The sequence below is a fragment of the Triticum aestivum genome, chromosome 7A (assembly GCF_018294505.1).
Source record: "Triticum aestivum cultivar Chinese Spring chromosome 7A, IWGSC CS RefSeq v2.1, whole genome shotgun sequence".
In the NCBI taxonomy this organism is placed as follows: Eukaryota; Viridiplantae; Streptophyta; class Magnoliopsida; order Poales; family Poaceae; genus Triticum; species Triticum aestivum.
In genome coordinates this window covers 205,255,870-205,281,370 of record NC_057812.1, presented here as the reverse complement: position 1 = coordinate 205,281,370, position 25,501 = coordinate 205,255,870, and positions in this window count along the sequence as shown.

Below are 25,501 nucleotides of genomic sequence, written 5' to 3'. Positions count from 1 at the left end.
TGAGCCGATGGAGTTGGGTGGTAATCCTTTCAACCAGGTCCGAGTCGTTCCATCCAACATCATGGTAAAATACATCATGGTAAAATACTTGGCCATTGCAGCATCACTAACCTCCAATAGCTCCATAGCCATCTCATAGCTCTCAATCCAAGCCCCCGGCTGTAAGTCAGCTGTGTAGTTAGGCACCTTACGAGGTCCCTTGAAATCTTTGGGTAACCGCTCATTGCGTATGGCTGGGACCAGGCAAGGTACGCCTCCGGTTCTTGTAGCCACCCCTGCCTCAACTGAGGTTGCTAGATAAGCCGTAAAGGTTTGGGGAGCCGCCTGCTCTACTGCTATCTGAGCCGCCCATTCCGCCTCTTGATGAATCCTCTCCTAATCCGCCAAGTTAAGAGCTCCAGCCTGCACCGGCTCATACCTATATGGCCGGTTGTGACGCTGAGCATTACTTGACATTTCTGCAGATTCCATGCGCCTACTGTAACTTGGGCTCCGGCTTGGGCGAGGAGTTGAATGAATCATGTCTCGGCTGTAGGAGTATGCATCCTGCTGGGCTAAGCTTTCTGAAGTAGTTCTCTTACCCTCCGGGTTTCAATTGCTGTTGGCGAGTTACCTTCCATCGGGAGAGCTGCCAATCGAGCCGACGCCGCAATGAGGTTCTCCATGGGGTTGGAGAAGTGACCCGGGGGTGTTGATATATAACGAGGAGGAGCTATATTCATGCGTGGCGGTTCCATGGTGTGTGGCTGAACTGGTGCTCCGGGCGTCTCGACCCGGTTTACCTTCGGCGGGTTGCTCCCTCCAGCTCCGGGTGTATGGAACAGATTCCTCGGATCTAGTGTTAGAGGCAGACACGACTGAGTTTTCTGACACCTCCTCCTCATGACTTCGTTTGACGCATTGAGATCCACGGAGAGCCAGAAGGTTTTTGCTTGAAGCTGCTGAGCACGAGCGTCCAAAGCTGCTCATTCTGCTGCCATCCGGGTTTCCTCCGCAGCCAAATTTTCCTTAGCTTGCACCATCTCCTCCCGCACGCGTGCCACTTCCGCGTCATGCTGGGCTTTATCCGCCGGCTCTACCGCAGCGGTTAACAGAGTCGTCAGTTTATCCATGAGGTCCATGAGAACCTGAGCCGGGGGCACGCGGGGTCTCCTGACCCGGCAGCAGCCGACCCGGTGGCCGCCACTGTCGCTGCGGTGGAGTTCTGCCTGGGCTGTGTCCCCGCCATGAAGACTCCGGCCCAATTCAGTGGCTCAAGGGGGTCCGGAATACGGCTACCATCGGAACAGCCCCCGAGCATGCCGTCTTGCAGTTGGTACAATGAGTCCGTCTCACCCGTTGAAGATGCAGTATCAGAGCAGATGGCCGTCTCCCCGCCTTCCATCGATCCTTCGGAGTATTCACCGCCATGGACGCAACCTATGAAGGCATGCTTCACGACAGATTGAACACGAGCGGACCCGGCACGCTGAGCCGTTTCGATGAGGTCAGTGTGGACATCCGGCTCAGGGCCTGACTCGCCGATCCGGCCGATGAAGACGTGGATTCCGCCGAAGGGGACCCGGTACCCGTACTCGATTGAGCCAGCCTCGGGGCCCCAGCCTTCGTCGTCGATGTAGATCTTGCCGCGACGACTCTTGGTCATCCGGCCCACAGCGTATCCCTTGATCCCTTCGAAGTTGCCCTTAAAGAACTCAAATGCACCATGCGCTGGCCCCACGGTGGGCGCCAACTATCGTGGAATTGTCATGGCAGATGTCCTAGAGCAAGGACTTAGTCGTAGGGCCATCACACTAGGAAGCTTAAAGGTGTTAATCGGGACAAAGGACACGAGAGAGTTTTATACTAGTTCGGCCCCTTACGATGAAGGTAAAAGCCTACGTCTAGTTGGGTTTGGTATTGCTGAGGTTTCGATCACCAAGAGGCTTAACTCGCCGGCTTGGTTATCGACTTGTTGTTTCTTGCCCTAAACCACCACCGGGTCGTCCCCTTATATACAAGGGTTGACGCCAGGTGGCCTACAGAGTCCCGGCCGGCTCATAATCGTGTCCGGCTCGGTGACTTCCTCTACATGCCTTTCTTTACAAGTCTTTCCGCTCCTATGGCGGTTTATAATAACGGGCTTTTAAGCCGGCTCGAGGCCTTTGGGCTTTATATATATACTAATAAACTATCATCTTGACTGTATATTGGGCTTCTTATGTAACCCGCCATTAAGGCTGACCCGGCCCCTCCTGGGCGGGTCTCAGCTGATAATAATATCCCCAACAAGGTGAGCTTCATGATTTCTTGTCTCGGGAGGACGTATACTTCTGTGGGACAGCCATAGAAGGGGACAAACAGAAGCTGGAGCCGTACAACCTTGATTTGAATAGCATCGTTGACCTACAAACCAGAATCAAAATTCTTGTAGAAGTTTGTGATAAATAGACACCATCCCTATTCGTCGTAGCAAATTTTGTGCTCGGTACAAATCTTCAGAAGGGTGACGAGACGGTGGCATTAAGGTCGTCTGGATGGGAGAATTATCCCTTGATGTACGAGCGGATAAAATATGCTCCCCTCGATGCCCGTGTGAGTTTCGAGATAGCTGCAAGGTCCAAAGAGCTTGTTGCGAAGCCGTCTCCCACAGAGAATGAGAAGAAGAAGAAGAAGAAGAAGAAGAAGAAGAAGAAGAAGATGAAGAAGAAGAAGAAGAAGAAGAAGATGATGATGATGATGATGAAGATGAAGAAGAAGAAGAAGAAGAAGAAGAAGAAGAAGAAGAAAAGGCTGCACCAGCAGGAGGGCATTATGGATGGATGAACTATTTCCTCTCTTGTAAAAAAAATATTCCCTTTCGGTGTATATTGATATAGATGGACTATTTTGATGGTGTGCATGTCTTTGGAACAGAGTAGTAGCGTGGGTCCGCTTGACTATAAGGAACTATTTGTCTGCATATATAGCTTTCTCTGCTACTCCTTCCAATGATCGGTATGTAGTGCATGTGTCCGTAGACATGACAGCTTGTCCATGGAAGTTCAACTATGACGACCATCATGTTTCATCTCGCGATTCCCACGACGCCTCTCCAACCCACGGCACCACGCCCCCCGACGTGCGCCTCACCCCTCTCGGCCGCACCGCCCCTCTGCCTTTGTGTGCATGACATGTGGGCCACCTAAAATGCGGCGAGCATCAAGTTTCTACCACAGCCACCCGCGATTCCCATGACGCCGCTCGAACCCATGAAACCACACGTCCCCCGACCTGCGGCTCACCCCTCTTGGCCTCACTTCCCCTCTGCCTACGGGAGCATTACATGTGGACCAGTCACCTATCGGGTCCACATGTTATTGACTCAAAGGTAGGTGTAGTAAGGCGCTGAAGCTCAGTCCCGGCGGCCCTGAGAGGGAAATGAAACTCCTGCGCCAGGGCTTGTGGTGCTCCCGCGGCACGAACTCGTGCCAAACTCGAGATTTGTTTCTTTACTATACATGCACACAATGATTTAATGGACATTGTAATCTCAACATGTGATGGGGAGCTCTAAATTTGAATTTGAAACTTATAAAACGAAAAGATTCAAAACAAATAAACTGGGAGAGAGGGAGTATATCGTAGGATGTGTCCCATACAAAATAAGTCCCCTGGTTTGTCACCGCGAAGATGCGGTTAGAAAGGAGCACAGCGTCTTCCTACTCATACAGCAACAAATCGGTCGCAGACAGCATGGTCCGCCTTTGACCGCCATGTGCAAGGTTCATGCTATCTTATTCAATCTCACCGTGGTTCCATCGTACCAATTCATGCGGTGGCCCATTGCATGGTTGATCCCAATGTTGGACAAAGGTTCTACGGGAACGGTTTCACCGTTGTAAAGTTGTGCAAATTGATGTTGGTACCCTCCCATACATATGCAAGCCAATCTCCACTCGCACCGAGCCTAACCTGTGAAACAGTGGGCAGGGGGAGAATTAGGAAATGGACACAGAAGTAGTCTTTATAATGCATTTACTACGTGATCAAACTCATCTTACCTACTCATCAAAGGAAATCCGAGTGCCCCTCAACATCGACATCTCAAGGGGCGTCAACTTGCAACTACGGCCACGCCGCGCTGGAGAGACCCCCAAGGAAACATCTTCGCGCGTTCCATGGAACATCAAGATGCGTTTGTATGAGTAGTTTATCTTGTGAGAGAAAAGGGTGAACAAGGGCAGGCATCTAGAGATAGAGATGGACACTACTACTACCAATGTGCTGGCCCGTGTGTTGCAATGGATCCAAGGTAGTAGAATAATACTTGTTCACGTGCTTGTCCATGGAAGTTGAACCACGGCGACCATCACGTTTCTTGTTTCTACCACTGCCACACCCACATGCGATTCCCACGACGCCGCTCCAACCCACGGCACGACGTCCCCCGACGTGGACATGGATCCTCTGACGTGGCTATCACTGCCTTGCCCTGCCTTTCCTTCGCTGACAGGTGGGACCCACGCTTATGGGTCCCACATGTCAGTGACAGAATGGTAGGATTGTTCGCGTCAGGGGATCCTCGTCCCCCCGACGTGCCCCTCGTCCCTCTCGGCCCCACTGCTCCTCTGCCTTTGTGTGCATGACATGCGGGCCAGCTGAACTGCGGCGACCATCAACTTTCTACCACAGACACGCCCGATTGGACGCGGTTTGCCTGCTCCGCAGCTGTGCTCCAATCCGTACTCTCGCACCATCGAATTTTCATCCACCGGCTGTGACACATTTCGTCCCAAGCATCAATCCTCAGATGGAGTACTTATGTACTACAGGTAGTACCCGCTGGTGTGGCCATCTACGCCTCGTAACGCCCCAACGCCCAGCTGTGGCACCCTCGCCACGGCCACACCACCACCGGCTGGTTCATCTCGAACGAGTGGGTTGCGAACCACGCCACCACCATGAGAATGACATGTGGGCCAGCCGCATTTAAGGTCCGCATGTCATTGACTCATAGGTTGGGCACTAAGCCACTGAAGTTTGGTCCTGTGGGCCTCGAGAGGGAAATGTAACTCCTGCGGTAGGCCTTGTGGTGCTCCCGCAGTACGAGCTCGTGCCAAAACTGGAATTTGTTCCTTACTACTACTCCTACCAACTAGTACTAGTAAGGTACACGTGCATTGCACGCATGAGATTCTGGTGGTTTGTGCATTATGCTTCTACATGTGGAGCTTTCTGGATTCTAACATGTGGCAAAATCTCGTGGAATGTAAGGTTAGGCAAGTTTGATTAACTTAGGTGAGTGTTTGGTTCAAGCCACACCTTAGGCAAGCTACACTAAGGCCCCACATGACATACACACAATCTAAGATGACTTATTCACCTAGACGGAGGGAGTAGTGTTTCTAGCAAGATGCCCGCGCGTTGCACAAAGTTGATGGAAAAGGTAAGCACAACTTATAAATTGACGGATGGAGTACTAGTTACAGTGATGCATATAATTAAGCAAAGGGATCACACATGTCGGTATTGACTGGAACGAGAATGCAACAGGACAATAAGAATTAAGGCCACGATGATGCGATCGTAGTGGTGGTTACAGAAGGCAAGAAGAAAGATGGATCCACGAACGTACGACCTCCTCCTCCTCAACTTAGTGCGTCGGGCCACCGACCGGCGGCTAATGAGCGGCGGCTTTTGTGGCGAGGTCGAGGTGCTTCTCAGCAAAGGCATCCAAGGCTTCCAGCCGGTTGAGGAAGGCCAATGTCGTAGCGTCCTCACTGGCCTTGTAGATACCTATCTACACGATTTGCTCGTACACATGGATGTGTAGGTCGACGAATTCTTGCAGGGCGAGGCGCCTCGTGGCAAGCGCGACCTCCAAGTGGACATCCTTCATGGCGTTGGCGGGCAGTCACAGGGCCACCAGTGCTTGAAAGAGGTTCCGGCCATGGAGGCCGATTAGGGTGGCAGGCAATGAGGAGCCCGGGCGCGCGGGCTGGACGAGTACGCGATGTCGTCCGCGAGCTTCTTGATGACAGTGAACTTGTTGCTGGTGTCAACGATCATCTGGTCCAACTGAGAGTCGTAGTTGGCATTGACGGCGGCCATCCACCAGCCGGTCTCCAACACCGTATGGAGATGATCCTCGGTGCCATGCCGCAGGCCGGCGTCGTGGACCATTTGGCGCAGCCGCTGGCCGCTCACGCGCATCGCTGCCATGGGTCTGGAGTGAGCTCTTTTGCGCTTAGTGTAGGTGCTTAGGCAAATGCTTAGGTGCGTACAATGTGGTAGATGCATTGGAATGGAGGGCGCCTTTATATAAGGGCAATGAGGGCAAACTGCGTTGCATTCACATCGTGCGACCTCTTTTCCCGGACCTCCTCCCATTGCTTCCCTCATGCATTAATTGAAGGAGGATGCATTGGCCATTCAACATATTGGGAACCGCTACTCCCTCCCTTGTCTGCATTAAAGCCGTATCGGGAACTGCGCCGCCCGCTGTCAAATCGAATACTCCCTTCGTCTAGGTGAGTATTAAGTCATCTTACGAAAACCACTCGTTTCTTCACATTATATACGTACAATATATATGGCCAACATCATATAGCCAGCAGTTTAGTTGTCAAAGAATTTCAGGGTGCTTAGTTTTGTCAAAGAATTCCAGGGTGCTTAGTTTTATTTGAGGGGTGGGTTGTGCACTTATGCTGGACACCATTGTTGTGACAAGCCTTTTTAATATACTACTATACAAAAGTGGAGTATATACATTTTTTTAAAGGCTAGAGGGCGGGGAAGTCTAGCTCGGTCGGTTTCACGAGAGGCAAGGGCCTTTGTGATTTGCCGGCTCATTACTGCTGTCAAATCGAATAGTACTGCACCGCCCGCTGCATGCCCGGCACCTCTGTCGGTGTCAAAACCGGCGGATCCCGGGTAGGGGGTCCCGAACTGTGCGTCTAGGCCGGATGGTAACAGGAGGCAGGGGACACGATGTTTTACCCAGGTTTGGGCCCTCTTGATGGAGGTAAAACCCTACGTCCTGCTTGATTAATATTGATGATATGGGTAGTACAAGAGTAGATCTACCACGAGATCAGAGAGGCTAAACCCTAGAAGCTAGCCTATGGTATGATTGTATGTTGTGATTGTATCTTCTACGGACTAAAACCCTTCGGTTTATATAGACACCGGAGAGGGTTAGGGTTACACAAGGTCGGTTACAAAGGAGGAGATATCCATATACGTATTGCCTAGCTTGCCTTCCACGCCAAGTAGAGTCCCATCCGGACACGAGACGAAGTCTTCAATCTTGTATCTTCATAGTCCAACAGTCCGTCCAAAGGATATAGTCCGGCTGTACGGAGACCCCCTAATCTAGGACTCCCTCAGTAGCCCCCGAACCAGGCTTCAATGATGATGAGTCCGGCGCGCGGTATTGTCTTCGGCATTGCAAGGCGGGTTCTTCTCCGAATTTTGTGTACCTGTCGAAATAATGTCCGGTTTCTTATGAATGTTGCACTCCTTGGCTTCCACGCCCAATAATGGCCACTTTCCACGTGTCGAGCGAATGTGAAGAGCCAGGGTGTTTTCACATTTACCCCCCCCCCCTAGCTGTGTGAATGAGCCACCTATTTAAAAAGACGAGGATTCAGATCCAAATCACACCATCCTCCCTTGGCGAGCCTTCATCGGAGTGCGCCCGACAGAGATCCATCCCATCATGGCCAGTCGACGTAGCTCCTCCTCTCGCACCCCAAGCTCCAAGCCTGGAGATTGGGAGAGATGTTCCGTCCCGCACAGCAAATTGGTGATGCTTCAGTCCAAGGGATTTCTTCCCCCAGCGTGCATGGTCCCGGTTCGAGCCGGGCTCGCCACCTATAATGGCGGAGAGCAAGCGGAGAGCCTTCCCAATCCCTCGAAGGGAGAGCGGGTATGCCTTGTCCCTTATTTAGTAAGAGGGCTCGGATTTACAATTCATCTGTTTCTCCGGGGGCTCCTGGAGTTCTACGGCCTCCAGTTGCACAATCTTACGCCTGCCTCCCTGCTGCATATCGCGGGATTCATAGCCCTTTGCGAGTTGTTTTTGGGCTGTGAGGCTCATTTCGCTCTGTGGAAGAAGTTGTTCTGCCTTGTGCCCCGTTCTCAGAAGGGGTCAATATATCAAGTGGGCGGAGCCGAAGTGTGGCGTATTGCCGGGACCGGATACCTGTCCGGGACCCCAAAGAAGACGTCCGAAGACTGGCCTTCAGAATGGTTTTATATAGAAGACGTCCCCCTCCCAGATCCTATTCGGATCGGCCTTCCTGAGTTCGACAACGCCCCTTTGAAGAAGCGCCGGAGCTGGCGTCCACGGAGCTCCCTGGAGGAAGATGACAGGGACATTCTTTACCTGATGAGCCGGATAAGTTTTTTAGCTCGATCCGGATTGACCATGATCGAGGTCATGGCCATATGCATCATGCGGGGGGTGCAGCCGCTTCAATATAGAGGCCACCCCATGTGGGATTTCAACGGGGAGGATGACGCCACCCGCCATGGCCCAAAAGGGCCGGGATCGGCTGCTGATCTAATAAAGATCTTATCCACTTTGTACAAGGGAGAAGAGGAGGAGTTCCTTCGTGTCAACCCGCAGGGCGGATTTTCTATGTACAATCCTCCAAGCTGGGTAAGCGGAGACTTTTTATCGCCCATCCATTTCGTATTCCCATAGTTAAGTATTCATTCTAGCGATTTCATCGCAGGAGCTGCGCCAGGCTGTAAAGGAGATAAATAGCCCTCCTCCACAACCCGAGGACCTTGGACGGTCCCTTGACCCAGCCTCCCAGAAGGATCCGGACATATCTGTGGAGCTAATCGATGGGGTATTTTACCAATCGAGTAATGACAATGCTTTGGTGGCCATTACGGCCGATTACCCCGGGCTAGTTCCAGCCTCACAGGTGACTGAGACCGAAGTCCCAGCAGTTTAAAAACGGATCCGTCCTTGCCTGTTTTGATCGTATAACAGCCGTGTTTTGCAGGGGAGGTCCTCGAGGCCGAAGGCCGAGCCTACGGCGACTGGCCAACAGGGGGCCGCGAGGCCAGGCAGGCTGAAAAGACCCGCAGTCCGGATTGAGACACCGGCGCAGCGGTATGGCGCACCGTCCTTATTGCAAGACATTTATTCTTAGAGGCATATTAACGCCCATGCATTCTTTTTAGGAAAAAGAGCGCTCGCCGGACTATACCCGGAGAGGCTACCAATCGCGCCTCCACAAGCCAGGCTCCACGGCAGGATTCGGAGGCAGGAACGAATACAAGGCGTGCGTCGGGTGCTCCTCCGATAGAGGATGCGGATAAACTGTCCCCCACCCATTCCGAGGTGGAAAGTGCCATGAACCACAGGCGTCGCCGGACTGTTCTTTGTGACACTTGTTTCTCCCCAGAGGCATTGGATGCCTTCAAATCAGGAGACGCGCACCTCTGTGCCGCTCAAAATGGTCTAGCCAGAGCCACGGAGCAGTATGTAAAAGACATACGGGTGAGAAAATTTGGTGATTATATATGTTAGAAAAGGCAGTGCCTAGGAGGCGCTTAGGCACGCCTAGGCGCTACGCAATGGCCAAACGCCTCGCCTAGGACATAAATGGATGTCTGGGCAGGGCAAGCAAGGAATTGCCTACCCAAGCAAGAAATCATGCCACATACTGCACTGATATGCCAAACGGGTTATATTTCAATGGCAGTAGATGGTAATTAACTTATTTATATGGCCTAAACTAATATCAACACCCATATAATAATCACAAATACACTATGAGTAAAAAAAATATTACTGCCTAGGCCGCGCCTAGGACGCTTAGGCACCGCCTAGGCACTAGGCGAAGGCCAATCGCCTCGCTTACGCCTACCGCTTTTTCCAATATCAGTAGCCCCTGAGACTTGAAATAGTTAGGATAACTGATTTAAGGATCATTTGTTATGCAGGTTCTTACAGAAAAGAATACTCAACTGTCCCAGGAGCTGGAAAAGTGGAAATCCCAACTTTAGGCCGCACTGGCCGCAGCAGGGGAGCCCAAAGAGACCCCCTCTGGTAACATATCCTTCAAATGATAAGTATCATATAGAATGCGGCGTGTATGCAGATCTGACGATAAAATTGCAGATGATAATGGAGTGAATCTGGATAAGCAGCAGCTCCAACGCCAGCTGAAGGCCGGTGAGAACGTGCTTACGAGGGTGAGGCAGGAGAAAAATGATCTCCAAGATGCCAACACCAAGCTGGGCGTGGAACTACAAGATGTTCACGCCCAACTGTCGGACTCTGTTAAGGAAAATCGGCGGCTTCGACGCGGCATATTTAGTAAGTTCTTGAACGAACTTTGAAAAAGAGTTCGGCAAGGAGGCTGGCTGACAGAGTTATGTCTGTAGGTATGCTAACAGGTCATCCTGCCGAGGAAATGCCCGGTTCAACGGGTGACCTTCTTCCCGAGCTCTCACAACTGCACGAACGAGTTCGGCAGGTGATGCAAGGCGTCGCCCGGGCCTTGTGGCCATCCATCTCTGTCGTGGATTTGTCACGGCAGATGTCCTAGCGAAAGGACTTAGTCGTGGAGCCAACGCTATGAGTTTACTTGAAGGGGTTTAAAGCGGACACAAAGACACGAGGGTTTTATACTAGTTCGGCCCCTTCGATGAAGGTAAAAGCCTACGTCTAGTTGTGATGGAATTGATATGATCTCGATGGCTAGGGAGCAAACAAGCTTCGCCTAGGCTCGAGTTGTGGTTGTCTCTCCTGAACCGCCACCGGGTCGTCCCCTTATATACACGGGTGACGCCCGTCGGTCCATAGAGTCCTAACCGGTTCATACTCGTATTCCGGTTGCTATCTCCCTATTCCTTACTTACAATACAAGTCATACATCAGGCCGGTTTACGGCTACATGCTCTAACCGACTACAGGCCTTGGGCCTTCATCTGTTTACGCCACTAATGAAGTTAACCCGGCCCAAGCAGGCCGGTTTACGCCTAGTGGTAATATCCCCAACATTAGGCCCCAGATTGATTTGAACTGGTTCATGTCAATCCTTCACACCATCTTGCGTCTTGGATATCTTCTGTTTAATTGGCAAATCTCCATGTCGTCATGATTTTTAGTTGCTGTAAACCGGCATGACGTCATCAGTTTTGGTTACTGTAAACCGGCATGACGTCATTATGAAGTTCATAACGCCCTCTTAATGACAGCTCCTGGATTCGCGCGTTTGACCTAGCTCGGTTGCCTTATAAATAAGACCGAAGGGTCATTTCCTTTCTCTTCCCCTTCGTCCCTTCTTCTTCTTCTTCCTCACGTCGCCGGCTTTGCAGCTCCGCCACCACCGTCGACCTCTGCCTCGTCTCGGGCCGCTGCATCAACCTGAACGTACCAGAGTGTTGCGGCGTCTTTCCGCATCTTCTCCGTTCCCGGTAAGTCCTCTCTCCTTCTTAACCTAGATCTGTTCTTAGGGTTCCATGTTCTTGCTATGTTCATTGCGCGTTCATAGCTGTTCTCTGACCTGGAATGCATCTGTGGACTCTTGCCATGCTTAGTAGCGATCCCTTTAGCATCCGCCTGCTATTTCTCCTCCAAGCGCCTAGATCTCCCGCACATATCCGCTCAATGGTTCACTTCTGTTTCCGCCTTAGTCTTTGAAATATTTCCTGTTTTTATGAGCTTGCTGTAGATCCGCGGCTGTAACATGATTTTGTGAAACTTGTTTCTGCATAACTAGTTATCCATAGTTTCAATTGCTTCTGATGCTTAGGCCAAGCGGTTTAACTTTACCATAGAGAAAAAATTGCTAAACCGGTATATATGTCATTAGTCCCCTGGTTGAACCGCCAGAATCCATCTGATGCTGCGTTGTAGAAGACCGGATTATTGGTACTGCCTCCGGTTTACCGTAATTAGATCAACACCTTTTTATCCGGCATTTCCTTGAACCGGATCACTTATTTCTTGTAGATCTCGTCATGGCCAAACAAGTGTACGAGTGCAACTGGGTTCCCTCCCGTGTCACAGAATCACAGCTGAATGATCTAGTCCTGATCGGCGCTTTGGATAACAAAGATACGATTCACTGGAGGGTTCCTGGAGATGAATGTCCTCCTACGCCCCAGGAAGGAGAGGTCGTGGTCTTCGCAGATCACATGGCCCGGGGCTTCAAACCGCCCGGCTCCAAATTTTATCGGGATGTGTTAGCCAACTTTCAACTCCGTCCACAGGATATTGGCCCCAACTCCGTCACCAATCTATGTCACTTTCAAGTACTTTCTGAGGCATACCTTCAAGAGGAGCCTTCAGTCGAGTTATTTAGAGATCTCTTTCATCTGAACCGCCGTACTGAATTCACTGACGGCCCTAATACCGAACTTGGCGGTATGGCCATTCAGAAAAGGAAAGAAATCACCTATCCCCACGTCAAACTCCATACTCACCCCAAGGAATGGAACGCAACTTGGTTTTATTGCAAGGATACCTCTCCTGACAATGAAAATCCCTTGCCTGGCTTCCATCCAGAATGGCTCAGCAACACTCACCCTTTTCCACAAAGGCTAGGCACCAAGGAGAGAATTAAATACGCTCCTCAACTATCCAAGCTCCGGGCCTTCATGGCCAATGGTTTAACAGGAATAGACCTTGCACGCTGCTGGATATCATGGAGCATTTTGCCTCTAAGCCGGCGCCCAAATTTGATGTGCGAGTATACTGATAGTGTCGATGACCCACTCCGACACACTAAAATCCAGCTCCCTGATGACGAAATCACAGAATCTGTGAAAAAGATGCTGAATGAACCGGAGCACCTCTGTGCTCAAACCGGTCTGCCTCCTTACTGCACCACCAACAAAGCGCCAGCGGTAATATTTTAATTGCTCTATTGTTGAACCGGTTACTATTTTATATGCTCAACATTTAATTACTGCTGATCCAGGGTGATAATCCATTTTGGAGCAAGAAACTTCCTCAAGACAAAACGGAAAAGGCAGGACGGCCAACCCGGCCCAAGACCAAGGTTATCAAGAAGCCAGCTCATAAGAGAAAAACCACCGCTTCATCTGACCCAGCCATTGACGATGATGTGGGTAATCCGGATCTTGAGGTAGAACTTGATTCACTTGGCTTGCTTTTTACACGCCTTATTGATGATAATGCTTGTCAGGATGACGCTGAAGCCAGCAATGCGGGTTTTGTTGAGGTAACCATTCTCTCTTCCGATTCAGAAATCCTGCCTTTGCCAAAATTTCGCCGAGCAAACCGGAAAGTTAAATTTTCTCATCCTTTTGCTTATCTGGATTCCCAATTTCTTATGAAGACCCAGCAACACGAAGCTCGCCGCACAACCTGGCACAGTGGCCAGGTAGTTACCTCTGCCGGTTTACCAAACAGTCCGGTTCGAAAACGCCGCTCCGAGGTCTCCGACCTTTTTATTGATTTAAATCCTAAAGCGGGTTTCTTCCGTCAACCTCTTAATCCATCCGACTCCGATTACCAGGTCACTTCTCATTCATCGTCTGGTGAATCATCGGCCACCCAGCTACCACCTTTGAAAACAGTTGCTGGGTAAGTTAAACCGAACATATGCTTCCAGTATACTGCGCAATGGCTTACACTTTTCCTTGACTTTTTATTTTTCTTTTAGGGCTAAACCGAAACCAAGCAAGAAGGCCCGCCTGGATAGAGCGGCTGAAGAAGATGTGGCCCCAGAACATGACCAAGCACCTGATCATGAAGTGTTTACTTGTGAAGATATCCCCAATGATCCTCCTCTGCAAGACGACGTTATCCCTGAAGAAGGTCCTATTCATATTCCAGCCTCTGCTGATCCGCCTGCCAGCTCTGTCCAGATTGAGAAATCCCACACTCCTGCTGACAAACCGGCCGCACCAACCCAAACCGGCGAGTCAAAAGATGATGATGTTGTGATTACCGGTGTAGGCCGTTCTGAACCTGGGAATCCTGCCACCCTTACCAGGCATACCATCAAAGAGGATTCTTCCCCTTTGAACAAAGGAAAATGGGGTGTTGAATTAGAGACATACGCCAATCTGAATGCTCAAGATCTTCACTCTGGCTATTTAAACCGGCTTTATACTAGCCGTGACTATGAAGCTGGCTTGGTCAAAATGATGAGGGATAAATTTGAGGTAAATTCCTTCTTTCCTTTCTGCCATTGCATTCATCCTTGTAACCCCCAAGGGCCGGTTTGTGCCCTTGGTCAAACCAGGACTTGATCTTGAACATTTTTGAAATTCGTCGGCATAACCCTCGAGGGTCGGTCTAACTTAGCATAAGTAAACCGGGGCTCAAAAATAAAAAGCTGTCCTTAGAACATAACTTGATCAAATAGCCATTAGCCCCCAAGTGCCAAGTTGATACTTGTATTGAGCTTGGGACTTTGTAATCTAGCAATATACAAAAAATTGAAGGTGCATTAGCCCCCAAGTATCAGGCATATAACTTTTGTTATGTGGTTGATACTTCCATTTCTTGGATCGTCTGTGCAAAGCTTAAAATACCATCTGTATGCAGGCTGAAGTGAAAATCAAGGAGGACCAGATTGCCGATTTGCAGGAGGCCCGAAAGACCCAGCAGGCTGAAACAGATAAGGCAAAGCAAGAATTGACCAGCGCTTTGAGCACTGCTGAACGGCTGAAAGAAGGCTTCAAGAAAGAGCGGGCTGACTGGGCCACTGAGAAGGCCGGTTTAACCAAAAGAGCAGAAAACGCTGAAGCGGCCCTTAAACTGGTGGTGGATGAACTGACGGCCGTACAGCGGCAAATACACTCTATGACTGCTGCAATCTTTGGTAAGCTCCTTGTAACTTCTGTGATAAATTTGAATCTGCTGTATTGTAAATCCGGTTTGAGACCATTCCAATTTTGTTTGTAGGCACACGTATTGGGCACTTAGGAAATGATGTGGGAAGAAATTGAAAGCTGCCTACACCTTGGTGGAACAATTGTATACCGGAGCCCAACGGATCATCACCACAGCTTCTTACAACAACCCGGCGCCCTCTTTAATCTAGGACACTCTTAGCAAGCTGTCAATGCTTCCAGCCCGGATTGAGGAGCTGGAAAAATCCGCTGCCCGAACCGGAGCCATCAATTCCTTAATCCGGGCAAAGGCATGGGTACCCGACTTTGATCCTGTGGAAGTAGCTCAAGGCTATCCCAGTCTGAAAGAAGATGGCTCTGAATTCAACGAAGAGGATTTAAGGGCCATAAACCGTGCAGTGCGCCCGCTGGCTTGCCAGCTAGCTGAAGAGGCAGATTTGACGCATTATCAAGCGGAATATAATAATCAAAACAAGCGAGTGCTGGCCCCAACTATTGAAGCGGAGAATCTGATTCCTCCAACCCGTAAGCACACTTACGCCCCTGATATTGAACCGTCTTCCCTGATCCATGAAGAGGCTGTTTTCCAAGCTTTAATGGGAATCGACTGGACCACTGTTGATTTCCAGCCAATGGGTAGAGACAAGGAAGCTGAAGCGGCAGAGGATGAGGAGCAGGCTTGAACCGGAAGCCGATTTGAAGAGCTATTTGCAACATCCCTCCACAAAACAATGATTTTGTTTGAGCATCATGCCGCCTTGTAATAGGATAGTTAAAACTTATGTCTGGAATATGCCTTCGTGCATAAGTACTAGAGCTTTTGCTTGAAAAACTTTAATCATATTTCCTGCAATCAGAAAAATTTGAACTGCCATGTTTGATCATAAAGCTGGCCTTAGCCAAGCCTGAAGCGGTGGTTTTCTAAACCATTACCGTCAAAAAGGGAGAAAGTAGCGCCCGTACAGACCATACTGACTTAATACGAGCCCCCTGGTTACTCCATGATGTTAACAGGGAAAAGGTAAAGCAGGCAGACTCCTCCGGATTAAAAGGGGGATCAAAAATCATTGGCTGAACCGGAAAAAATATGCTTGTTGACACAAAGAAATCCAACAAAAGCAAAGAACGAACAAACCATGAAAACAACATGGAAGCAAAAGTAATGATAAAAACCATTTGCAAAAATATGCTATACTGAGTTGTTCAGATGGTATTACCATGGTCGGACAGGATCAAGGCCCCCAATAGGAGTGACAATGATTCAAGTCAGCCAGGTCCCCAAATGACTCGTGGCATATATGCCAGATCAAGAGGCGTGGCAATGGTTCGGGCCCGACCATGCCCCCAAGTGATTTTGTGGCCTTAGGCCGACCAAGAGGCGTGACTGGTTCAGACTTGACCAAGTCCCCAAATGATCTGGTGGCTGTCGCCTATCAAAGGGTGTTCGTTGGTTCGGACACGACCAAGGCCCCCAGTGATATATAAAAGACAAATGTCAAGGGGTAAACCGGAGGCTGCTTTAAACAGAATCACTCCGTGTAACCTCGCATGATGAGAAAGACAGAGACCCCGCTTTAGCTGAGGCTCCGGTTTGATATATCAAAGATAATATATACATTCTCATGATATGTACATAGATAGAGCCGATGGCTCAAGTATAGTAAGGCCGAAGATGAGCTATATTCCACGGTCTGTTGGTCTCCTCTTCTGATGTACGTGAGTCTTGATGTCCTCGAATATCAATCAGATAGTATGACTCGTTGTGCAAATTCTTGCTGACCATGAAAGGTCCCTCCCAAGGTGGGGATAACTTGTGCATATCCGTTTGATCTTGGATGAGTCGAAGCACCAAATCTCCTTCTTGAAAAGTTCTGGTTCTAACCCGGCGACTGTGATAGCGACGAAGATCTTGCTGGTAAATCGCCGAACGGGCAGCCGCTATATCACGCTCCTCGTCCAATAGGTCCAAAGCATCTTGTCGTGCTGTCTCATTGTCTGCTTCAATATAAGCTGCCACACGAGGCGAATTGTGCCGGATATCACTAGGGAGAACTGCCTCTGCTCCATAGACCATGAAAAATGGCGTGTATCCTGTGGACCGGTTTGGCGTAGTATTGATACTCCATAATACAGATGGTAGCTCTTCAACCCAACATCCTGGTGTTCTTTGCAATGGGACCAAAAGCTGGGGTTTGATGCCTCGTAAGATTTCCTGATTAGCTCGTTCTGCCTGTCCATTGGACTGGGAGTGTGCTACTGATGACACGTCAAGTCTGATGTGCTCACGTTCACAGAACTCCTTCATAGCACCCTTGGATAAATTGGTACCATTGTCAGTAATGATACTGTGTGGAAAACCAAACCGAAAAATCACCTTCTTGATGAACTGCATCGCTGTTGCTGCATCACACTTGCTGACAGGCTCCGCTTCAACCCACTTGGTAAATTTGTCAACTACCACCAAAAGGTGGGTTTTCTTATCCTTGGATCTTTTAAAAGGCCCAACCATATCCAGCCCCCAAGTTGCAAACGGCCATGTTATTGGGATCATCCTTAATTCTTGAGCCGGCACATGAGCACGCCTTGAAAATTTTTGACATCCATCACACCGTTTAACCAAGTCCTCCGCATCAGCGTGCGCTGTCAACCAGTAGAACCCGTGACGAAACGCCTTTGCTACCAGAGATTTTTAACCGGCGTGGTGTCCACAATCCCCTTCATGGATTTCTCTTAAGATTTCACAGCCTTCCTCAGGAGAAACACAACGTTGAAACGCCCCTGATACACTGCAATGATGTAATTCACCATTGACAATCGTCATAGACTTGGATCGCCGGACTATCTGCCTGGCCAGAATCTCATCCTCTGGTAACTCCCCCCGGTTCATGTACGCAAGATAAGGAACTGTCCAATCCGGAATAACATGTAGGGCTGCCACCAATTGAGCCTCCGGATCAGGGATAGCCAAATCCACCTCATCTGGGAGCTTGACTGACGGGTTGTGCAACACATCCAAAAAGACGTTAGGCGGGACCGGTTTACGCTGAGAGCCTAACCGGCTTAAAGCATCCGCCGCTTCATTCTTCCGACGGTCCACATGATCCACTTGATAACCCTTGAAACAACCTGCAATATTATCCACTTCCCGACGATATGCAGCCATGAGCGGGTCCTTAGAATCCCAAGTGCCAGACACCTGTTGAGCCACTAGGTCCGAGTCACCAAAGCACTTAACCCGGATTAAATTCATCTCTTTAGCCATCCGGGGGCCATGGAGCAAGGCTTCGTACTCAGCTGCATTATTAGTACAAGGGAACATTAAGCGGAGAACATAACAAAACTTATCACCTCGCGGGGAAGTTAATACGACTCCAGCCCCCGAGCCTTCCAATTGCCTGGATCCGTCAAAATGAATAGTCCAATATGTGTGATCCGGCTTCTCCTCTGGTGCTTGTAATTCCGTCCAATCATTGATGAAATCAACAAGTGCTTGAGACTTCACTGCCGTCCGAGGCACGTACTTCAGTCCGTGTGGCCCCAGTTCTATAGCCCACTTGGCAATCCGGCCAGTCGCCTCCCGATTCTGTATAATATCACCCAAGGAAGCTGAACTGACCACTGTGATGGGGTGCCCTTGAAAATACTGTTTCAACTTCCGACTGGCCATAAAAACACCATAGACCAGCTTCTGCCAATGCGGATACCTTTGCTTGGATTCAATAAGCACCTCGCTGATATAATAAACCGGCCACTGAACCGGATATTCCTTGCCTGCCTCTTTGCGTTCCACCACAATAGCCATGCTAACTTCCCGAGCATTGGCCGCTACGTATAATAATAGTGGCTCCTTGTCGACCGGAGCTGCAAGAACAGGCGGATTGGCTAACTGCCGCTTCAGGTCCTCAAATGCCTCATCAGCAGCTGGACTCCAGACGAAATTGTCCGTCTTCCTCAGCATTTGGTACAAAGGGATAGCCTTCTCCCCGAGGCGGCTGATAAACCGGCTCAGCACAGTGATTCGGCCTGCCATACGCTGAACATCGTTGATACACTTCGGTTTAGCTAGGGATGTAATAGCCGTAATCTTCTCCAGATTAGCCTCAATTCCTCTGTTAGACACCAGGAAACCCAGTAACTTGCCTGCCGGAACACCAAAAACACACTTGGCTGGATTGAGCATCATCCTGTAAGCTCGCAAGTTGTCAAATGTCTCCTTCAAATCATCCACCAGCGTCTCCTTCTGTCTTGATTTTACTACAATATCATCCACATAGGCGTGCACATTGCGGCCGATCTGCTCATGCAGGCAATTCTGTACACACCGTTGATAGGTGGCTTGGGCACTCTTAAGCCCGAAGGGCATAGATACATAGCAGAAGGCTCCAAAGGGAGTAATAAATGCTGTTTTCTCCTGGTCCTTAACCGCCATCTTGATCTGATGATATCCAGAGTAGGCATCCAAAAAACTCAAACGCTCACAACCCACCGTGGCATCAATGATCTGGTCAATACGGGGGAGGGCAAAAGGATCTGCCGGACAGGCTTTGTTAAGATCTGTGTAATCCACACACATATGCCAAGTGCCGTTTTTCTTAAGAACCAGCACCGGATTAGCAAGCCACTCTGGATGGAACACCTCAATAATAAAACCAGCTGCTAAAAGCCTGGCCACTTCCTCTCCAATAGCCTTGCGCCTTTCTTCGTTAAACCGGCGGAGGAACTGTTTCACCGGTTTATACTTAGGATCCACATTAAGAGTGTGCTCAGCGAGTTCCCTCGGTACACCTGGCATGTCAGACGGCTTCCATGCAAAAATGTCCCGATTCTCACGGATGAACTCGATGAGCGCGCTTTCCTATTTGGGATCCAGGTTGGCACTGATAGTGAACTGCTTGGACGAATCGCCGGGCACGAAGTCAACAAGCTTGGTCTCAGCTGCCGATTTGAACTTCAGATCTGAATCATGCTCTGTAGCTGGCTTCTTTAAAGGGGTCATATCCGCCGGATCAACATTGTCCTTATAATACTTCAACTCCTCCGTGGCACAGACTGACTCCGCATAAGCCGCATCACCTTCCTCACATTCCAAAGCGACCCTACGGCTCCCATGAACCATTATGGTCCCCTTGTAACCCGGCATCTTGAGCTGCAAGTAGATATAACAAGGCCGCGCCATGAACTTGGCGTAAGCCGGCCGGCCAAATAAGGCGTGATACGGGCTCCGGATCTTCACCACCTCAAATGTTAGCTTTTCCGACCGGGAGTCGTGCTCGTCCCCAGAGGCCACATCCAGGGCTATCTTACCAACAGGATATGCAGATTTGCCAGGCACCACACCATGGAACACCGTATTCGATGGTCTGAGATCTTTGTCTGTTAAACCCATGCGGCGAAATGTCTCATAGTACAATATGTTAATACTGCTTCCTCCATCCATGAGTACTTTGGTGAATTTATAACCCCCCACCTGAGGGTCTACCACTAATGCTAGCTGGCCCGGATTATCAATCCGGAGCGGGTGATCCTCTCTGCTCCACACGATAGGCTGCTCCGACCAGCGCAAGTAACGTGGTAAGGCCGGTTCAACATAATTCACCGCTCGCCTGTGAAGCTTTCGGTCGCGTTTATCCAAACTAGTTGTGAAAACATGATATTGCCCATTGCTCAACTGCTTTGGCTGGCTCTGATAACCTGACTGCTGCTGTTGCTGCTGCTGCTGCTGGCCGTTCCGATTATTCTGGCTATTGTGACCGCCCTGATTGAAACCTGAACCGGAAGCTCCATCGTGACACGGACCGGGTAAACCGGATCCTGAACCGCCACCTAACCCATGGTCATACCGGAAGGTAATAGAGTTTTTAAACTCCTGCATGATATAACAATCTTTCCAAAGATGGTTAGCTGGCGCCTCCTTCGTCCCGTGCTTCGGGCAAGGCTGATTCAACAAATAGTTCAAACGGCTTGCGTTAGGATTGGGAGCCCCATTACGATTTGCCGCTTTACCTCTGCGCCGCTGACCCCGGTCCTGTGCATTAGTGTTCGCCACAAAGTCCACGCTGCCATCCGCTTTGCGCTTGCCTCCGTTTCCATGACCCGCTAGTTTGTACTGCTGCTGTTTGGAGTTGATGTGCTTCTTTCCCTTCCCTGCTTCATCATCATTAGGCTCGGGATCTTTGGTACTGTCCGAATCGGCATACTTCACTAAAGCGGCCATGAGAGTCCCCATGTCATTACAAAACCGCTTCATGCGTCCCAACTTCAATTTTAGAGGCTCAAACCGGCAGTTGCCCTCCAGAGTTAAGATCGCAGAGTCGGCATTAATCCTGTCAGACGAGTGCAAAATTTCCGAAACGCGGCGTACCCAACGGGTCGTTGATTCTCCTTCCTCCTGGACACAAGCTGCCAGATCTACTATGGACTTGGGCTGCTTACAGGTATCCTTAAAATTCTGTATAAACCGGGCCCGCAACTGGGCCCATGAGCTGATAGAATTGGGGGGTAGGTTCTTTAACCAAGTACGAGCCGTGCCCTCAAGCATCATGGTGAAGTATTTTGCACATGCAGCCTCATCCACGTCCAGCATTTCCATGGCCATCTCATAACTCTCTACCCATGCTTCAGGGGGTAAATCAGCGGTGTAATTCGGCACCTTGCGTGGACCCTTGAAATCTTTGGGCAGGCGCACATTACGTAAAGCTGGGATTAAGCAAGGCACTCCCAAAGCGGATGTGATTCCTGGTCCGGCAAAGGTGGTAGAACGAACCGGTGTAAGTTGGCCCGCATTATCCCGTGCTGCTAACTCGGCCTCCCTTTGTGCCCGGGCCCGATCCACCATATCCCGAGCATCGCCAACACCACCTGCCGGGTCATTACCATGGGCCGTTTCATGGCCTCGCGCATTGCTTGATATGGCCGGTTCGTCCATGCGCCTGCTATAGCTCCGGCTCGGACGGGGCGTAGAATGAACCCGATCACGGCTGTACGAGTATGCCTCCTGCTGAATCAGCGCAGTCCGGAGAAGCTCCTTAACCCGGCGCGTCTCTATCGCTTGCGGAGAATCCCCTTCGACTGGGATGGCCTCTAGCCATGCAGCGGCCGCAACAAGGTTGTCCATAGGATTCGAATAGTGACCCGGGGGTGTCTGGACCGGCGGAGGAACCGCAATGTTTTGGTGAGGAGGTTCCATCAGGCGAGGTTGGACCGTCACTCCTGGCCCTGGCGCCTCAATCCGGTTTGTCTCCGGGTACCGCGGCGGATTACTGGGTCCAGCTCCTGGAGTGTGAAAGAGATTTCGGGGGTCAAACCCTAACGGCAGGCGTGATCTGTGCTTCCGCTTCAAAACCTCCTGTGATGCATTCTGGTCAAGCATGAGTTTATAGGCCTGTGCGTCCAAAGCAGCCCGCTCTGCAGCCATCCGGTCTTTTTCTGCTGCCAGATCCGCTTTAGCTTGCACGATCTGCTCTCTCACCTTCGCAATTTCTGCATTATGGGCCTCCTGATCTGCCGGATTGTCCTCTGCCATAAGCGCGGCTAGTGCATCAAACAGCTCAGATAGAACTTGAACCAGCGGGCGCACAAGGCCTCCTACCCCAACTGCGGCTGCCGCTGCTGATCCGGAGAGCATTGCTGCGGCGGTCGAAGAGTGATTCGCCGCCTGTGTGCCGGCCATGGATATTCCAACCCGGTTGACCTGGCCTGGGGGGTCCGAAATACTGTCGCCATCGGAACAGACCCTAATCTGGTCGTCTTGCAACTGGTATAGCGATTCGGTCTCTCCGGTCGAGGACTCGTTATCATAATAGACGACGGTCTCATTACCGTGTTCTGACTCGTCCTCACGCTCACCTTCGTGGACGACTCCAACGAAGACACGCTTCACGGCCGGTTTAACCCGGGTAGATCTCGCACGCTGAGCCGTCTCGATGAGGTTGGTGCAGATGTCCGGCTCAGGCCCAGGCTCACCGATTTTGCCAATGAAAACGTGTATGCCACCAAAGGGGACCCGGTACCCGTACTCGATTGACTCGGCCTCGGGACCCCATCCTGCGTCGTCGATGTAGATCCTGCCCCGACGACTCTTGGTCATCCGGCCCACAACATAGCCTTCGAGTCCCTTGAGCTTGCCTTCCAAGATCGTCAAACCATCGTGCGATAGCCCCATGGTGGGCGCCAACTGTCGTGGATTTGTCACGGCAGATGTCCTAGCGAAAGGACTTAGTCGTGGAGCCATCGCTACGAGTTTACTTGAAGGGGTTTAAAGCGGACACAAAGACACGAGGGTTTTATACTAGTTCGGCCCCTTCGATGAAGGTAAAAGCCTACGTCTAGTTGTGATGGAATTGATATGATCTCGATGGCTAGGGAGCAAACAAGCTTCGCCTAGGCTCGAGTTGTGGTTGTCTCTCCTGAACCGCCACCGGGTCGTCCCCTTATATACACGGGTGACGCCCATCGGTCCATAGAGTCCTAACCGGTTCATACTCGTATTCCGATTGCTATCTCCCTATTCCTTACTTACAATACAAGTCATACATCAGGCCGGTTTACGGCTACATGCTCTAACCGACTACAGGCCTTGGGCCTTCATCTGTTTACGCCACTAATGAAGTTAACCCGGCCCAAGCAGGCCGGTTTACGCCTAGTGGTAATATCCCCAACAATCTCCATACCCGAAGGCCTTGGAGAGCTTGCAGAAAAGCTGATGGGAGCACGACGGCGCTTCCGATTATGGAAGATATCAGCCTGCCGTCAGGGCGCCAGGGAAGCCTGGGCAATGGTGAAGACATGGTACACGAAGGCTGACCCGAACCACATGGCCGAAGTCGGACCTGTGGGGCCTGATGGGAAGGAGATCCCTGTGAGCTTAGTGTACGGCCAAGTAGAATTGGCCACAAAGTATTCCCAACAGGACTGTAGACTAGACAGCCTATTGGATGGTATTGAAGTCAAATTGACTATGTAATTTTAAAGTGACATGTATAATGCCTTCTAGCCAGATTGTAGATCGTTTGTCGTGGCGGACCTTTTCGCTTCAACCTCGGGACCCAACAGTCCGGAGTGTATCCGAATACCCTCTCGGTTATGTAAGAACCGGGGCATGCGTGGAGACCAGGCGTAGGGGTCATTAGTGCTTTATCAGACAAGTGCCCAACTAGTTATGTTATATTACATGGGTAGTAAGAAACATCTTCCAGGGAGAATAGTTCCGTTAAGGGTTCCTTTCCCTGGGTAAGCATGCCCTAAAGTGCATGTCCGGGCTGCGATAAGAAGCGCAGAAAAATCATCTGGGGGCAGATATGAATAATAAAAGTCATCTTTTGTTCACTGACCGAATATTCCCTTAAGAACGCTAGCTTTCGGCTTCACCCAGTCTGAGGTACACGTCCGGCTGACCCGGCGGTAACAATCGCAGAGGTGCTCCCCTTATGCCCTAGCCAAATTAACGGGAATGTAGGGCATAAATACAAGAGCCATGCAACCCAGCTTGGCCAAAACTTAAGTCATATCGATGCATATAATGGTGAAAAAAGGTACATGAGGAAGTATAACACATGTGTTGGGCTTGAGGCCCAGGAAAATAACTTAAGCTTCTGTGAAAGAAGCCCCCAGGTATGAAGAGTGCGGCTAGCGCATCTGTAATGTACGAGTGAGGCACAAGGTGACCCTTGAAGGCCTAGAGAAATAAAAGAAAGAAAGGGAAACAAGATAGATGATGCATATGCAGAAAATGGACAAAGGGAGGGGACTAACATAGAGTTCGGTGCTAAGCGTAGAATCTTCGAAGCCTCGCTGCGTTCCATGGGTTCGGCTCGAGTCGACTAGTTGATGCATCCCACAGTCGGTACGCTCCACCGGTCAGAACTTGGTCGATAATGAAGGGACCTTCCCATTTGGGCTCAAGCTTGTTCTTTTTCTTATCCGGCGGTCGTAGAATTAGTTCGCCAACATTATAATTTTTGGCCCGTGCTTCTCTGCTTTAGTATCTGCGAGCCTGTTGCTGGTAAAATGCGGAACGGGCTTTGGCTACGTCGCGCTCTTCCTCCAAGGTGTCCAGACTGTCCTGCCGATCGAGCTCGGCTTCTCTTTCTTCGTACATGCGCACTCGAGGTGAGTTATGAAATATGTCACAGGGCAGGACTGCCTCTGCGCCGTACACCATAAAAACGGTGTATATCCGGTACTACGATTCGGCATGGTCTGCAGCCCCCAGAGTACGGAGTCGAGCTCCTCTACCCAGTGCGTGTCAAACTCCGTTAAGGAGCACACTAATCTGGGTTTAATGCCGCTCATTATAAGACCATTTGCTCGTTCGACTTGACCGTTGGTTTGTGGGTGATAGACTGAAGCATAATCGAGCTTGATGCCCATTTTGCTGCACCAGAGTTATACCTCGTCGGCCGTGAAGTTCGTGCCGTTATCAGTGATGATGATGTGGGGGGCACCGTAATGGTGTACAACCCCGGATATGAAATCTATCACCGGTCCGGATTCCGCTGTTTTAACCGGTTTAGCCTCTATCCATTTGGTGAATTTATCCACCATGACCAATAAGTATTTTTTCTTGTGGGTTCCCCCGTGAAGGGGTCCAACCATGTCAATCCCCAGACCGCGAAGGGCCATGTAATGGGGATTGTTTGGAGGGCGGTGGGTGGCATGTGGCTTTGATATGCAAAGAGCTGGC